This window comes from Theropithecus gelada, chromosome 2 (genome assembly GCF_003255815.1).
Source record: "Theropithecus gelada isolate Dixy chromosome 2, Tgel_1.0, whole genome shotgun sequence".
Classification (NCBI taxonomy): Eukaryota; Metazoa; Chordata; class Mammalia; order Primates; family Cercopithecidae; genus Theropithecus; species Theropithecus gelada.
In genome coordinates, this window is record NC_037669.1 from 34759884 (window position 1) to 34777016 (window position 17133).

Consider the following 17133-nt stretch of genomic DNA (forward strand, 5'->3'; position numbering starts at 1 on the left):
TAGATTTTAACCTCTGAATCACTGGGAACAATGACAGTTACCAGAGATATAGATAAGGTGGTTAGATAAACACACAAGAGATATGTATGTTAGAGACATACATATTAGAGAGAGTATAATAGGGTTGTATACACACTTACATATACCTATATAATGTGTGTGTGTGAGGGTGTGTATTTGCATGCATGTGTATGAAATCAAAATGCAATTCACTGAACACTGAAGACAGACAAAGCAGTCAAGCAGCTGAAAGAATTCACCACACTGATGAGCTTGCTTCCTCAGAGAGCTTGCTCCTCAGGCCCTCACTCAAAGTCTCTTTATTCTTTTTAGACACAATTCTAAAGAGTTTGGGTATCTACTTTTCCATCCACAACAGACTAAATGCTGAAAACTCGAGAGCGTAGGTGAGCTTGTGTTTGATACTAGCTGCAAGCAGCCTGACTTAGGGAGAAATGAGAACTCTCCTAGAGCCAGTCTGGGGAGTGTCCTGGTGAGGGCACTGAGACCTGCTAGTTAGGAGGTCTAGAGCAAACAGGCAAAATTGCTTGGATGAAGGGTAATCAATCTGAGCCTAGTTCTTTAGGATGAAACCTTTGAGAACTCAATGACAAGGGGATATGGATCCAACAGGAGACTATAGAGAATACAAATTCATTATTTTGCTATACAATGCTAGTTGCTTTTTAAACAATTGTTTCTCTATGAATTTTACTCCCAGGCTTTTCTGAACCATTCTGTGTGAATTCAATACTGCCTGGATTTTTAAAACCACTTCTGACACTACAAACCAGACAAATCTTTTTAAAAAGATAATAAGAAGATGGGGCCTTGCATTTCTCATAAAAGGAAAATGACTCCACCAAAAGCGTATTCATTACACACTGTTGAGGCATGAATTCAGGGAAAATTAGACTGAATATGAGATTACCATCCTCACTTTCTGAAACACTCCCGGCGCTGTCACCAGAGTTCTTAATTCAAATATTTACTCTTGATCTAAAAATATCTTAGTCCAAGAAACTGAATGATTACTCCACAGTTAAAGTATATTTAGTGATCTGAGAAAGGAGAAGTTTCATTTCACTCAAGCAAATGGTTTTAGTACCCCAACCAATTAATAGCTTCATCATGTGGGAGCTATGATTATAAAGGAATGGGATTAATTTTTTAAACAAATCTATAGCCTTCTAACAAGGGCTATTTTTCACAATGGTCACCTTGGAAGAAAGTTACTCCAGGGATACTGTCATTACTTCAGAGTTGGGACCTTACCTTTAGAATTGGTTCATGAGAAAAAAAAAACACTTTATGCTACACAGTTACCCTCCCCACCTAATACCCCATATCCCTGATTACCAACTTTGAATATTCCTCATTTACACTGATCAACCAAAAGCCTACTCCTGGAGATTGGTATCACGGCCTATTTATCCGAGGCTTTGCTGGGAGGGTGGGGGATGAAGATGGTTTATAGGAATTAAGAGAGTCTATTTTTAATTATTGCATCTGTGAAACATATGAAATTCCTTTGGCCAAAAATGCAATATAAAACTGAGATTATCAAGGGCCTTTTCATGGGACGAGTGAAATGGAGAAAAAAGTCTCCATGACAAAATAGAGGACTTTAAGGAATCCTTTTTTCTTCTGAGGTTTGCATGTGTGTGTTTCCGGCTTGACTCTCACCTGAACTGCTCTTTCATAATCTACTGTAGTCATTTGGTACCTGGAATCTGGGAAAACTCCAACCTTACCCCAGCACTTGTGCAATAACACAGTAAGGCACATGGAGTCAAGTTTAAGCACCTAGTCCAGGGTTCTTTGCACCCTGTGGGCCTTCAGTAAGTACTTGTTGATTGACTGAATGTGTGGCTCACTATCAATGTGAATTAACTATATACATATTGCATTAAAATCAAACAACCCAAATACTTTCTAGCTCTCCGGAAGTAATGCATCTAATTGACAGAACCACTCTTATGCTTCCTAATCCCCACTTCCTCCAAACCAAATCAAAGGAAGAGAGAGAATATGAAGAAGCGAAAACGAACATAAGAAAAACAATTAGCTGATGCACTCTGCAAAGCCTGTAATATTATCTAGAATGACAGCATAGCCATTGTTCGTGCTGCCAGAGCCCTGCGTGTTTGCTAGCTCACCCGAGGTCCTGGGAGAATAATAAACTAAGCAGATTAGATGTAGACTGATGCCTCCATGCCACCACCAACTCACACAACACATACACTGTTCTGAGTGTCTGAACACATGCGGGCAGGTAAACCCAGAAAATGGGCACTCCATGTTGGCAGGAGGAGAAGAGGCTGCCAACAAACAGGGCCTGTTTATTATTTAACAGTTGGTACTGCTAGAGGCCTGGCACCGCTATAGAGCACTCTCTGTTTCAGTGCAAGTCAGCCTGATTATGAGAGCGTGTGAGCCAAATCGTGTTTACCATAGTCTGTGAGAACCTCTGTGCCCCCAACAGACATGGAAATTCTTACAATAGCTCTCGTCCAAACAGAGAAAAATCACTCCTGAGATGGAGGTAAAGGGCCCCACGTGCTTAAATTTTGTCTGATCAGCTGGCTCAGTGTCTCTACATGTAGTTGCTTTTTCCCTGCTCAAGACAAGTCATTCCTCTCTAATGATACAGTTTCTAATCCTCTGCCTTTGGTTACTTTACTTTGGGACCTAAATCAACCAAATAATATGTCAATCACCCATCTACTGATATTGCTTATGCTGTCCTGCACGCTTTGGCTTTTCAGCAAAAGAATCTGCTGCCCAGGACGGCTACCTCCTGCTTCTCCTTCGCCAGGGCTGCCTCTGCAGTAAGTCTCTTCTCTGCCAATGTGGGCCACAGGTGGATGCCTTCCTACAAATCCAATCAGCGGGATAATGTGCTACTATCACAAGAGTGGACCTTAATGACAAAGAGCCCTGCTTAGATGGTCACCCCATTAACTTTGATTTGATTATTCTGCCCCAGCAGAACACTTGGCTTCACAACCACAGATGGCAACAGCCCAACGTAAAACCTGTAGAGAAAGTAGTCATGTTGGGTTCATACATTTTCAAAATATTAAATTTCATGTAAAAATATAAACATGATAAGTACTGAGAGAGTCCCTGGTTCCCTAGGAAAGCAATGTTTTCTTTTCTTTTTTCTTTTTTTTTAATAAACCAAGGTCAGAGCACATAAGACAATTGTGCTAACTAGGCAACAGGGATAATCTAATCATTTCTTTTGAAATTCAACATAAATCAACATTTCTTTTAAGTGTAAGAACCTGGCTTTTATCTTCCATATACAAGCAAGGCAATCTTTGATACTTTATGTGACTCTATACAATACAACTGTTTATAAATTCAAGATAAAATTGGCTCTATATAAGCTAGTTCAATATTTTGAAATTTAATTGTACCTTGGATACACTTCCTCTGTGACCACGAGTAAATCATTAAAATGCTTTCTACCAATGAGAATAAAGGCATAGCAAACTATAAGTCTTACCTGAAACTGTATGCAGTGATTGTTTTGTGTATTGTTTTCTAATTGACAGTTGATATTTATATGCTAAATTATTAAAATATGATTTGTTTTTAATTAAATCCTCAACTTTGCCACTAAAGGAAAATGATATATGCTTTGTATTGTTAAGTAAATACATAATTTTATACTTTCCATGTTATTATGGTTTTCAAAGAAAGTAGTTGTCCCTAGGTCACAGATTATATACACATACATAGCAAAAAAACTTTACAAGGAAAATATGAAAAAATAATTGCCTAGCTGGGATCAAGTGAACCCCTAGTTTATTTTAATCATCTCCTCTACTGAGGATCTGATAAGAGATGCTTAATAAACAGCTCCAAATTAAGGCAGTAGAATCAGGAAATCTTTTTTTTTTTGAGACGGAGACTTGCTCTGCTGCCCAGGTTGAAGTGCAGTGGCGCGATCTCAGCTCACTACAACCTCCGCCTCCTGGATTCAAGCTGTTTTCCTGCCTCAGCCTCCTGAGTAGCTGGGACTACAGGTGCCTGCCACCACGCCTGGCTAATTTTTGTATTTTTAGTAGAGATGAGGTTTCAACATGTTTACCAGGCTGGTGTTGAATTCCTGACCTCAAGTGATCTGCCTGCCTCAGCCTCCCAAAGTGCTGGGATTACAGGTGTGAGCCACTGCGCCCAGCCGAAATCAGGAAATCTTTCCCCAAACATCCTGCATATAGCAACATTCATAACTACTACTTTATGGCAGAATAATGGACCCGATTATAGGTTCACATGGAAAAAGTTGATATTTCAACCATGACCAAAATATAAACAGGATTTTTCATAGCGAGTAGATAAAAGATAGGTGGTGTGTTCATCTCTGTGCTGAGATACTTCATCATAACTAGTAAGAAACATAGTAATAGCTCACATTCATTAAGAGGTATGCTGTAAGAGCTTAATATGTATACACACATTTAACCTTCATAACAACCTTTATTTTTTAGTGACTACTATTTACAGTGATTACTATTTTTTTCTCCATTTTACAGATGAGGAAACTAAAGCACAGAGTGGTTAAGTAACTTGCCCAAGGTCCTGCATTATGTAAATAAAGGGGCTAAAATTTGAACTAAGGTGGTCTGGCTCCACAGTCAAAGTGTAATCACTGTGTTCTGCTTCTCATAATAATGATCATTCTTTCTGAGGCTTGTGTTCAATTTAAAACTGTATATTCGCTGAGGCTGTCGAATGTTAGAGCTGAAGAAATTTAAAATGATCTAACCCATGACCTAAAGATCCAGGTGGAGAGAGGATGTTTGGAAAGATGGTGTAGCCTCGAAATTCTGTGGATAAGCACACTTATCAGGGAAAAGAAATGAACCAGTGATCTAGTCCAAATGTCTCAGTTGAGAGATTAAAAAAAAATAAGGTCACAAAGCAATGGCTGTAAATGCTGCATAGTTTAAGGGAGCAATATAAGAAGAACGAAGCCCAGAAACCAGGGCTGTTTTCATTATCCTGTCTACCCAAACTCTCTTAGGTGGCTCCCCTAAAGGCAGAAGAAATCTGTGTGAGGGATGCCGAGGCAGCCTGTATCTCTACTTGGCTCCACGTGACTCAGTAAAGCAAATCACTGAGACAAGATAGCTACTGATGGAAGAAAGAACAGAAACTCTAGTGTGATGTTTTCTTGACTATTCAATGCTAATGGAAAAAAGTTGGGAACATATTTAAGAGGTAAGAAGAAATAAAATTGTCTCTTTACAAAGTTGACTGATTTATTCATTTAGCAAATACACACACAGGTATATATATATACACACACACACACACACAAAATTTATTTATTTTAGTGATAGTCCAGAAGTTTTCTGAATTTCTTTTGTATTTCTCTTGAGTCTTTTCTTGTAATTTATATTTACCTAAAATTTATCCCTTATGTTCAAATTTTTCCCATATATATATATATACATACACACACACACACACACACATAAATATATATAAGGTATTCATTATAATCATTTCAATTTCCTCCATTTCTCTGGTTATTTCCCCATTGTATTGTAATTTTGTACATTTGTGGGATTTCTCATTTAGTAATTAAATCATGTGATATTGGTTTGTTTATTGTTCTGTTATTCTCTTTGAAACAACCAACTCTTTGATTTATTAGTGTGTCTCTTTTTTATTTTCTAATTCCTTAACTCCTGACTTTTTTTTTTTTTTATCAATTCCTTCTTTCTACTTTGCAGATTTGTTTTTTGTTCTTTTAACCAACTTCATGAGATGAATGGTAATACGTTTATAATTATTTTCTTTCCTGTAACAGTCGTGTTTAAAGATATGGATAGTCCTCTGAACACTGTTTTATCTATATCTATACATACTTATTTTCTGTAAATTCTGTAATGCCTCTTAAGCAACAAATTAATTTAAAAAGTTGTTAGTCTTTTTTCTTATCAATTCTCATGAGCTCTTACTTTTTGGAGATACTATTTTTGTCTGAGATATGAGTTGCCAATCAAAATGATCACTTTTTCATATCATATAAAAACTGTTTTTAAAATTTTTATTTGCTTGAATTTTCTTATTCACAATTCTGGTAATATCAGTAGAAGTTCTTCTCCTTCCTCTCCCAACTTTTTGCTTCTTATATGGCTTTTGGTCCCATTACAGTTTTATTTTCTTTTTCCATTTCCTTCTTGCTCTCTCACAGACAATTTTATTTCTCCGTATTTGTCTTATCACTTATTTGATCCTGTTTATCTAGTTTTTGACATTTTATTTTATTGTATTTTATTTTATTTTCTGAGACAGAGTCTTGCTCCGTTGCCCTAGCTGGAGTGCAGTGGTGCGATCTCGGCTCACTGCAACCACCACCTCTCAGCTTCAAGCGATTCTTCTGCCTCAGCCTCCCGAGTGGCTGGGATTACAGGCGCCCGCCACCATGCCCGGCTAATTTTTGTATTTTCAGTAGAGACGGGGTTTCACCATGTTGGCCAGGCTGGTCTCGAACTCCTGACCTCAGGTGATCCACCCACCGCAGCCTCCCAAACTGCTGGGATTACAGGTGTGAGCCACCGTGCCTGGCCTTGACCTTTTATTTTAAAGAGGCCATAATGTCTTCTATTTATTTGCTAGTATGGAAAATAGATATTATTTCCTTGTAAAATTCTTCTGGTATATGTTTTGATCTGGTTTCTTTGCATTACTTTTGTTTTTGTTTAATGCTATTAGCTTTGCTTAGCTGATAGCTAAGTATGGGTCCAATATAGGTTCCTTTCTGATTATTTTTCATTTTTCACTGAGTTAATTCTATCAGCTGTTTGCTGCAGGAAAGAGGCTGGCAAAGTAAACTGAGGACGTCAGGGAGTTTCATTTTGGTGCCATATTTCCTGCTATGTTTTACCTTTCTCACCAACTCGATGTGCACATTGTTCAAGAGATATGGCTCTGCTTAGTGTTCTCAGTGCCCTGTTTTCCCCATTTAGATTAGTGGGAGTTCCGAAGGGCTTGCACAAAGTCCTGCCTGTTATACATTTTCCAAATCATGATCTAATATTTCTTTATTTCTCTTCTCCTGAAGGTGATCAACAGTGGCAAAAGCTGGTGTGGTTTATCATCTCCACCTTGCCACCCATGCATCCTGCTTTTGGCACATGTGGCAGGCTGGTGTCATTCCTCATTCACTGCTAGCTCCTCTGTTATCCTCTGTTGTAGAACAAGCCTTAGCAACTCTTCAGCAGACCACCTATAGCCTCACACTTTCCTGTTGCATGTAAGTAACTGGAGCATGTGTCCCTCAGGGTCATTCTATCAACTTTTGGATGTTCTGCCTCCTGCCTATATTTAAAATACTCTAAACACTGTCTCTGTTCTAAATTTCATAATAACCCATGGTTTCTGACTTGAGATTATGCCTGCCTTCTATAAGAAAAGGCTTTTTATATGCATCTCATTTTTTGTTTGTTTGTTTCACAGGAACATATGGGCCAGTATTACATTGCTTTTTCATCCATGGCCTCCTAATTGGCAAAAACAAAACTTCACTTATTAGCTCCTCTCCAACCCTTCTCTCAATCAAGTCCTTGCCCATCCTTGTCCTTAAACCCGGACTAATCCCTTGTAAGGTGTCAACTACAGCATTCACATTCATTGACCATTTATATTTCCCCTCATAAGCATATTTGCATTTAAATAGGAGATTTTAAAAATCTAAACTAAACTTTAGACTACCAGATGAAGTTATAAATTAAAACTTTGATTGTGGAATGACAAATAACATGGTATATGTGGAAAAGAAGTTAGAGGACCCAATTAGTGTCTGTAAAATGACCTCATGTGAATAATAAAGTTATGTTTGAGTTGCTGTAATCTTTAAAATTAGCTTCTGCAATGTCTCATTGTTTTCTATAATAGAAGAGTAATAGGAAAAGGAGGCATTTGTTGTAAATACATTTTCTAGTTACCTGTTTAAGCAGTTTACTTTTAAACTTTAAGATGAAAATCTTTACAATGAGTTCCTATTTTCTGAAACAAATAAGTGACTTGACATGGTAAAAATGTACTGGAGTGAGTAGTTCTGGATTCTTAAGCTCTTTCTGTTAGTTATTATTAATAAAATTTCGACACATCATTTAGCCTACCCAAGAGTCAGTTCTCCCATCTATAAAATAGGAATAGCAATACTTCCTTTCTTGCAATATAAGTTTTCTGTGAGTGGAAAATGACATAATACATGTCAAAATACTTTGTATACTAACAACTAGAAAATGATAAGAGCCTTAATATTCAAAGATAATCCAAACAGAATATTACACTACTATCAAAGATAATAGAGGCTCACAGGGCAGGTATATAAATACTTTCATTATTCTTTTGTATGTTTTTTCCTAGTGGTTTAGCCAAAGTACTGACTTCTATTTCAGTTCTCATTGCCATCAGTGAATCTGCCTCTAGAAAAAACACTTTCTGTCTTCCCACCTCCTCTTCTCCAGTACATTTGTATAGTTTCTTTGGTATGTTTTCTGTGGTTTCAAATTGGCTGCAAAAGACTGCATAGAGTAATGAAAAGAGAAAGCAGCTTTGGAGTCAGACAGACCTGGTTTGAATCCTGACTCTGTCTTTGTGCTCACCATTTAACGTCCCTGAATCTGTTTCCTTATCCATAAAATGAATTTAATCACTGATACCCTGCAGGGCTATCTAATATGTGAAGTTCTTGGATTTCATCAAATCTCATTTGCCTTCTTAAAAGTATATTTTGCTTACTTCTATGTTTTTAATTGAAGCGTTATGACATTTGACAATGGATATATTGCTGCACTGTGATCAATAATTATTTTATTCAATGAATCATTTCACTTTTTTTCTAAATGTCACCATAGAATCTAGTTTCCTTAAAATCTACTTTTTGTTAATTTTCTTGACTAATCTTATAGTTCCAATAGGTTCTCTGCTTCAATCAGCTTCCTTTTGTCTAAACTTCTTCTGTTTTCTCTTGTAAAATAATTTATCCTAATTTCATTTTTTACAACAGAGACCATATCTTCTTTGGTCATAATGCATCGAATATTCTGTAAAAACCACATCACTATCAAGCAATAATTATGTATGTGAATGCTATAGATCTCATAGAACTTATCCACTCTGCCTTAGCTTATTCTTAGAAGATCACAGATTACTATCATATAGCATTTGTATAACTCTTTATCATTTGTGAACCTTTCATAATTATTTAAAGGAGGTCTTCAAACTACTAGTATAGATTGATTTTGTTGTTTCTATTTTTGGGAAGGGAAAACAAAGAAGGAATGATGAAAACTTGTCAGATATATCCCATGTCACCAGGAAAAACAGGATTAGTACTCAGTCTTATTCTCTGATCTGCTGACATTGTGTTGAGCTAGCATTTTCTAAGCATGAAAGGAAGAAATATCTATTCATTTCCAATTATTCTTTTTTTGGAAAAGGTATTATGGAGATGGTTCTTTTTATGTGGAACTTGGGAGAAAGGGGAAGGTAAACCAAATGCTAGGGCCAGAGAGCAAGAAGGAGGTAAAGGAGATCCAATTCGTGGTGGGTGAATCCTCATCCATCATTACATGACAGAAGTATTTAAAAAGGAAAACTACTATCTCTCCTCATCTGAGGCTTCCTCCAGAACCCTGTAGGAGAGGAAGATACACCGCTGAGTCTTCATTTGGGGAGCAGCAGGAGAAGGCAGTGCCTCCTTAGCCAAATGAACCCTTCCTGACAGCTGTGGGGATATGTGTTTGTGCCACCAGGCCCCTTAGAAAATTATCCCTAAAATAACTAATGTTTAGTCAGTCAAAACAACAACAACAACAACAGAAAAATACCAGCTTCAAAGAGAAAGTTATGTGGAGAGAGTAAATAACCCAAACTTAATGTGACCTTCCTAGCATTATTTTAAGGAGGCATTAGGGTACAAAGAGTGAAAAACACCCTGAGGTGTGATTTACAAGTCTTACGTTTAGTTTCAGCAGTTTCACTGTCTAGCTGTGTGGTATTAGACAAGTGGCTTAACCTCTCTGGACCTCTCTGATCCTTCATATTTAAAATGAGGGGGTTGATTACTAAGTGATGTCTAAGAGCCCTTCTAGAGATAAAAATTCCCCAATCTATGATAATAATAATTAACATTTGATGGTCCTTTACCACCTACAAATGATTTCCACATACATTATCTAATTTGATCTTCATGCCAGTTCTGAGGTAGTATTACTATGATTATGCCCATTTTAGAAGAGAGATTCAGAAACCACAAAATGGCAGAGTTGGCATTGAACAGATGTTCCCAAGAGGCAAATACCCCTTCAGTAAAAGAAGCAGCTGATGCTAACAAGGATAAGTAAGAGCAGACAATTCAGCCTGTGAGCTCTTGTTTAGGGGTACAACAGAATTTCTGGAAGCTGCACTGGGGTAATGATATTGCACCATGTGGAATGTTATCTGATGATGTATTTATCAAAAAAAACTAATAAAAAGAAAATTAAAAAAAGATACAATAATTGTTACTGCACTACACCCTAATGAATTATTGTGTTCAAGGTTCTTACAAAAAAAAGTAATATTATACTCGGCTTATGTTTTAATTGATTTATTAATATTTTATCACAGGAATGTAATTTAAGCTCCTCATGATTTAGATCTCATAAACCTTTAGCATTTTGCAAATTCAAATTCCAATTTAAAGCCAGGGCGAGCAATTAACTTTTCTATCATCTTGTCAGGGGAGAAGGTTCGTGTTTAATTTGAGACAAAGTGACAGAAATATATATACACTGTATGTATTACTCCAATTTAATTTATGAGTCAGCACCATCCACCTTCAAAATGTAGATTTAATAGAAGAGGAGGAAGAAAAGGCCGTGCTGTCATGATAGGGCTGTAATATCTGCCCTGAATTTCTTACATATTAAAAAAAAAAAAAAAGTCACTGGTTTGTTGAGATACCAAGCTAGATTGATTGCAGGCCTATTTCCAGTTCTTTTGTTTCACACTCCACTTCCTGATTCTTTTCTCATACAGCAAATAATCTCATGGATATCACAGGGAGCTCCTACCCCCACTTCTACCTCTACTCCCACCCCATCCTCCATTTTCATGCATAGCTGCTTCTACAGGTTTATCCTAAATCTTGACAAGTAAGATATACTATGGTAAATATTGCTTTGAGATCACGTCTTCATCACCTGTCTCATCTTTCCAAAGCCACTTTCTAAGTGCTCTTTACCTAAAACAAACAAACACTAAACCTCCTCACAATTTTATATTTTAATGTGCAGGGTGTATCTGGCAAGGTAAAACACTGGCACTTTCCAGTGATCCTTTACAAAATATTTAAGCACAGGATATGAATAAATAAGCTAACACCACAGAAGGTAGTCAGGTGAACTGTAGGGAAGTACTTCCCCTTGGTGGTTATTAAGCACTGGAACAGGGCTGCGGAGAGAGGTTAAGGAATTCTTACTAGCTCCGTTATACTATAATTCACCAAAGGCACACAATGCTCTATGCTGATGAGATGAGTTACATGACATCTCCTCCCTGGTTCAATCAAAGGAAAGCAATTTACATCTCAAACCAGTTCTCTCATCAGTGGGACATAAAAACTGCAGAACAGAGATGCAGCAAATGTGCTTATTTATACAGAATCAACTCAGTTGCCACTGTTCTTTATTATTTTCCTTCTCTCCCACCTCCCCTGTATGGTGGCCATTTTGAATAGGATGCTTTAAATTCTAAAAGTGAGAAAAAGAACCAAGAACAATTCAGGAACAAAATTAACTAAAGATATCTTGTGCTTCTAACAATCAGTATCCCTTGTGGTGTTAGGCCAATCCCTTTGTTCCACTTAAAAATAAAATCAGATTCCTCTTGCTGGCCACAGGAAAAGAATTAGAAGACGATTAATGGAAAATTCTGGAAAGTAGCCTCATAAATGTTTATTCACTTTTCAGGCATACAATGTTGTGGTACATAAGTGAATACAGTGCATTTGTCAAAGAAAGGCTATGTTGAATTAGTGTGAGGTCTTCATTCATAAAACAAGCTTATTTTTACTAATAGTCTCTATTAATCTCAGTTTAATTATATTAAGCATTTTGCACTTGGATACAACGTAAAAATGGCCAAAACTGCATTTACTGCACCTGCTTAAATGTAGTCATATCCCTAAAAACTATTGCAGGGAACAAGCTCCCACAGACATGGCTTTTAGGCAGAATATGGGATTATGGCAGGGGGTTTAAATACAGGAGGTAAAAATGGTAATCATATTCATCAACAACACAAAGAAGTAAAAACAAGAAGCTCTAGATAATTCTTTTTAGTGGACTCACTAAAATAACAATAACAGCTTGATGAAGAGAAAATGATTGTCGAAAGCTTGTCCATTTTACATTTTCTCTTTACATAGTGCGATAAAAAGGAAGCACCTGCAGTTTCTACTTGTGTGTGTGTTCGTGTGTGTGTGTGTGTGCATGTGTGTGTGTGTGTGATGTTGAACGAAATCATGGACATCATATTTGCTTTAGGAGCTACTAGTCTAATCTTAAGTGCACATTTCCTACCATAAAGTTGTATTTGAGCCCTCTAGGAACACCCGTGCAGTGCAGAAACATTCTTCAGCTTAGAAAGTACAGTCTTTGCTTCACACCCTTTTCCTTCATTCAGACACATCAGCATCTTATCACTTTGGACATTAAAGTAAAACAGACTTCTTTGTCATGAATATTTTTAGATAAATTATGCCAAAATATCGTGTATTTTCCATTTTCTAGTGGAATCTACTTTACTGACATACACCAGCCCACTGTAACATCACTGTTGTGATGTCCTACTACTTATCTAAAAAAGTACTATTAACTATATATTGCAAGTATTTGAAGTACATAAGAAAACCATAAACTGAATTACATTGTATGACTGGTGTGATCTCACATGAAGTTTGAGCTATCATTATTAAAAATAGAAATTGCATTTAGTTAATGCATCTTACAGTAAATCAGTCAACTTTCAAGGTTGTATGATGAGAAATTTTTTTAAAAAAACAAAATGTTTGAAAAATTTCATAAGAGCATTTCACATGACAAGAGAATTCTTCCTCTCTCCCTTCTGCTGCTTTTCTTCCTCCCTCCCTCCCTTCCTTCCTTCCTTCTTTTCTTCCTTTCTCCTTTCCTTTCCTTTCTTTCCTTTTTCCTCTCTCTCCCTCTCTTCATCTTCTTTCCTTCCTTCTTCCTTTTCTTTTCTCATGTTTCCCTCCCTTACTTTCTCTCTTCTTTCCTTTAATTTGGTGGAGGAGGTGCTAAAATTTGAGTAAGAAAATAACATTTTTGTTTCAGAATCCACATGCTTTTACGATTCATCATACTGATTTAGGGAGAAATTTAGGTAACTTCTTATGGCCTTTTTTTTTTTTTTGAGTCTATAGATATCTTTCGGGGTCAAGCTATTTCCAAACATTCTATTAATGGCCTCCAATACTCCACACTGCAATATATAGCATGCCTTAAGCAAAGGTAGTCTTTTATAAAAGACTGCAATGGCTAGTGAATAAATACTTTTTTCAATTACTTTTATAAAGGCACAGAGCAAATGACAGTATAGTATGTGCATAAATAAAGCAAAGGTTCAAACTGCAGTTTTACAACTACAATGTCACTAATAGACATCATCCCCTCTCTGCTATTCTATATATCTAGGTTGAAATCTGAGGCTTCAAACAATGTTTTAACAACGAAACAGAATAAAGGACTAACCCAATCTTTCAGGTTCCAAAAACGGGACTGAAGAGTTTTCTACTTTATAGGTGTTCATCACTATGGACATTCAATATATATAATTCTGAAATTATGGCTGGGCACGGTGGCTAACACCTGTAATCCCAGCACTTTGGGAGGCCAAGATGGGTGGATCACGAGGTCAGGAGATCGAGACCATTCTGGCCAACAGGGTGAAACCCCATCTCTACTAAAATACAAAAAATTAGTCGGGCTTGTTGGTGTGTGCCTGTACTCGGGAGGCTGAGGCATGGGAATCGCTTGAACCCGGGAGGTGGCAGTTGCAGTGAGCCAAGATCACACCTCTGCACTCCAGCCTGGCAACAGAGCAAGACTCCAAGAAAAAAAAAAAAATCACCACCAACAAAAAATTCTGAAATTACAACAAAATTAGGATTTTAATATGTGTTTTACAAGATGATTTGCCATAGGCCTTCATGGGGGAGATGGCAATCCCTAGTATATCAAACACTGTGGTTTAATATTTTTTTAATATTCATAAAACTCTTCAAGAATGGTTGCCATAATGTAAGAAGTGTCAGCATTATCAGAACAATCTGAGATTTCCATAGGCAGAAGAACATTCGAGATTACGTCATTACAACAGATAGCCCTCATATTCAATGCATCTTACACGGTCAGTTAAACCAAAGGGTAGGAGGCACTATAGGATAATAGTGAGAACAGTTGCTTTTCAAGTGGAAGAAAGGTGAAAATAAAGCACCTGCAGTGCTGTGCTTTCATTTTACTTCCTGCCCTCACAGTCATCCTAGAGATTTTACTGGTGTGCTTTAACTGTCTTGTGGCATTCTCTTTCAAAAGCATCTTCAGGGACTAAACTTCAGGTTTTATCAGAATAGACATAGTCCTGTGCCACTTGACGGAAGGCACTTTACTCCTTTTTATGGTTTCACTAAAATCAAGGGTATCATAAAAACATCTTAAGATCTGAAACTGGGAATTGTCTCATGAGCATGTCTTCCAGCCCTACAGGTTGTATAAGGCAAGTATGTGTAGATCGAATGGAACCCTCTCTATCTGGTTCTTCAGTATTTTAAAGACTTTCAAAGCTCATTAAATACTTCTTTGCTGGTACACACCAAGCCAAGTCCCACCTCAGGGCCTTAAGACCTTTTGTTACCCATGACAGGAAAGATCTTCCTCTAGGGTTTAGCATGCTTCTCTCTTTATTCTGGTTTCTCCTCAAATGTCAGCTCTTCAGGAGACTTACACTGACCATCACATCTGAAATAGCTTGCCAACTTTACCTATTTCACTGTTTTCCATAGTATTTATTTTTTCCTAAAATTATGTACTGCTTATTATCTATCTCCTCTAATAACATTTTACTTCTCTGAACCAAATACTTTGTCTTATTCCTTAGTTTATCGCTAGTATCCAGTACTGTGCCTAATATATGGTAGGTGCTCACTATATATTTGTCAAATAAATAAAACTTAAAATTAATTTACTCTCCTTTAAATTGTACAGTTTAAGCCTCACTTTATTTTCTGCTGATAAGAGGAGGTATCACCTACAATGACCCTTCACATTCCAGACAATTAATGAAGTCTATATGGAAGAAGAACTATTCCAGGAAGAATGTGTTCAGACCTGGTTTGAAATCACAGCCTGTTGCTATAGGGCATTTACTACCTACCATTTAGCTAGATTACTGAATACATGGAGTTAACCAAAATGCTGACAAGACACACACACACACACACACACACCCACCCCAAAAAACGAAACCTCACCCATCCAAAACTCTCCTTACTCTTGTAATTGGGGTGCATTGCTACTTTGCTCCAAGCCAAAGAACAGATAAGAAAGAGAAGCAAAAATCAGAAGAACTTTGGAAGCCATTTCACTAGAGCTGCCACCTGTCACTTACGTAAGAAGATGCAATCATCCATCTGTCCAAACTGGTGAATCATAAGGTCTTAAATACTATTTACTTTCCCCAAAATAGTGAGTCCCTTGCAATTTTATACCACCTAATAATAAAAGGACATGATTTTTATTTGTTTTTCCTTTAGATACACATAGAACATTTTCTTTAATGTGGCATACAACTTAAAAAATATAAACATCAATTCACTGAGGTATTTTTTGGTAGGAAAAAGTGTCTATCATAATTTTAGTAGCAATAATAGTTCTGTACATTTCTTTTAGCAATTACAACTTCAGATTTCTAAGCACTGTGCAAACATTAATTTACTAAGTTCTGCTGTGTTCTCTTTGTGAATTAGAATATTATCATATCTTCATTATTTTTAGGTGAGAGTCACATAGCTATGAATTGCCAGGGCCACACGGCAAATAATTTTTTTTTTAAGTGGTAAGATGCCTCTGTTTTGAAAGTGGATGCCCAGGGAAGATTAATAAAATAGGATAAGAACATATCTAAAATGGTATCTGTTTTTGTTTTGTTTTGTTTTGTTTTTAACCTAGTGCTTCCATTAAAATTTTGTTTTGGGACATGAAGTAAGCTGATAGCTCAGTTCAAAACTCTGAATAAACATCCTTGAAAATAGTAGGGTTATTCTTTTAAAATAGTAGTTATCAATTATTGAGTGTGCACCTTGTGCCAGGCACAGTTCTAAGAGATCTAGTTCTAGGAGGGAAAGTGTACGAGTCCATGTGAACAAGGACTTTGTGTCTTATTCACTACTGTATGCTCCGAGCCTAGACCATACCTGGACAGTAGTGAGGGTTGAGTTGATATTTGTTGCAATAAATGTATAAATAAGGGAAGCTTTCTTGGTTCCAGAAAACTAAACTGTCTGAATTTTGAAATATAACCTATTTGTAAGTTGGGGACATCATTTTAAACATTTTCTTTTGGAAGCACAGGAGAAGGGAAGAGATTTTGTTTGACTCAATGTATAACTAAATCTAGGATAATAGTGATCCTCTTTACAATAAAGTTCATTTATTCAACAATTATTTATTGAATACATACTATGTGCCAGGCACAGTTCTGAACCTCTTGGAAGAGGTTCTAGGAATAAAGACAAGGTCCTTGTTTCAGAACTTAAATTACTTTTTATGGGTGTAAGAGGAAAATATCTTCACATACAATGCAGCTATGAGGCAAGATTTTTCTGTAATCTAGTGACTTCTGTTTGTTTTTACCATGTTATCCTCCTAATTTACTAAGGCTTCAACTACTTGGTTTTATTCTGAGGAGCCAGAAGGAAATTATAGCAAAAAGTAAGTATACTGATTAAGTATAACATATATCCATAAAGTGGAGGGGATATCTGAAAATCACCTAGAGAATCTGACCAATATCTAATAAATTAATTTAGGTCAAATGATT

At 36.7% G+C, this 17133-nt stretch overlaps 1 pseudogene; it reads left to right on the forward strand.

Annotated features, from left to right (window-relative positions):
• The first annotated feature begins 2265 nt into the window (after positions 1-2265).
• LOC112618447 overlaps positions 2266-17133 on the forward strand; it is an 88367-nt pseudogene continuing 73499 nt past the window's right edge.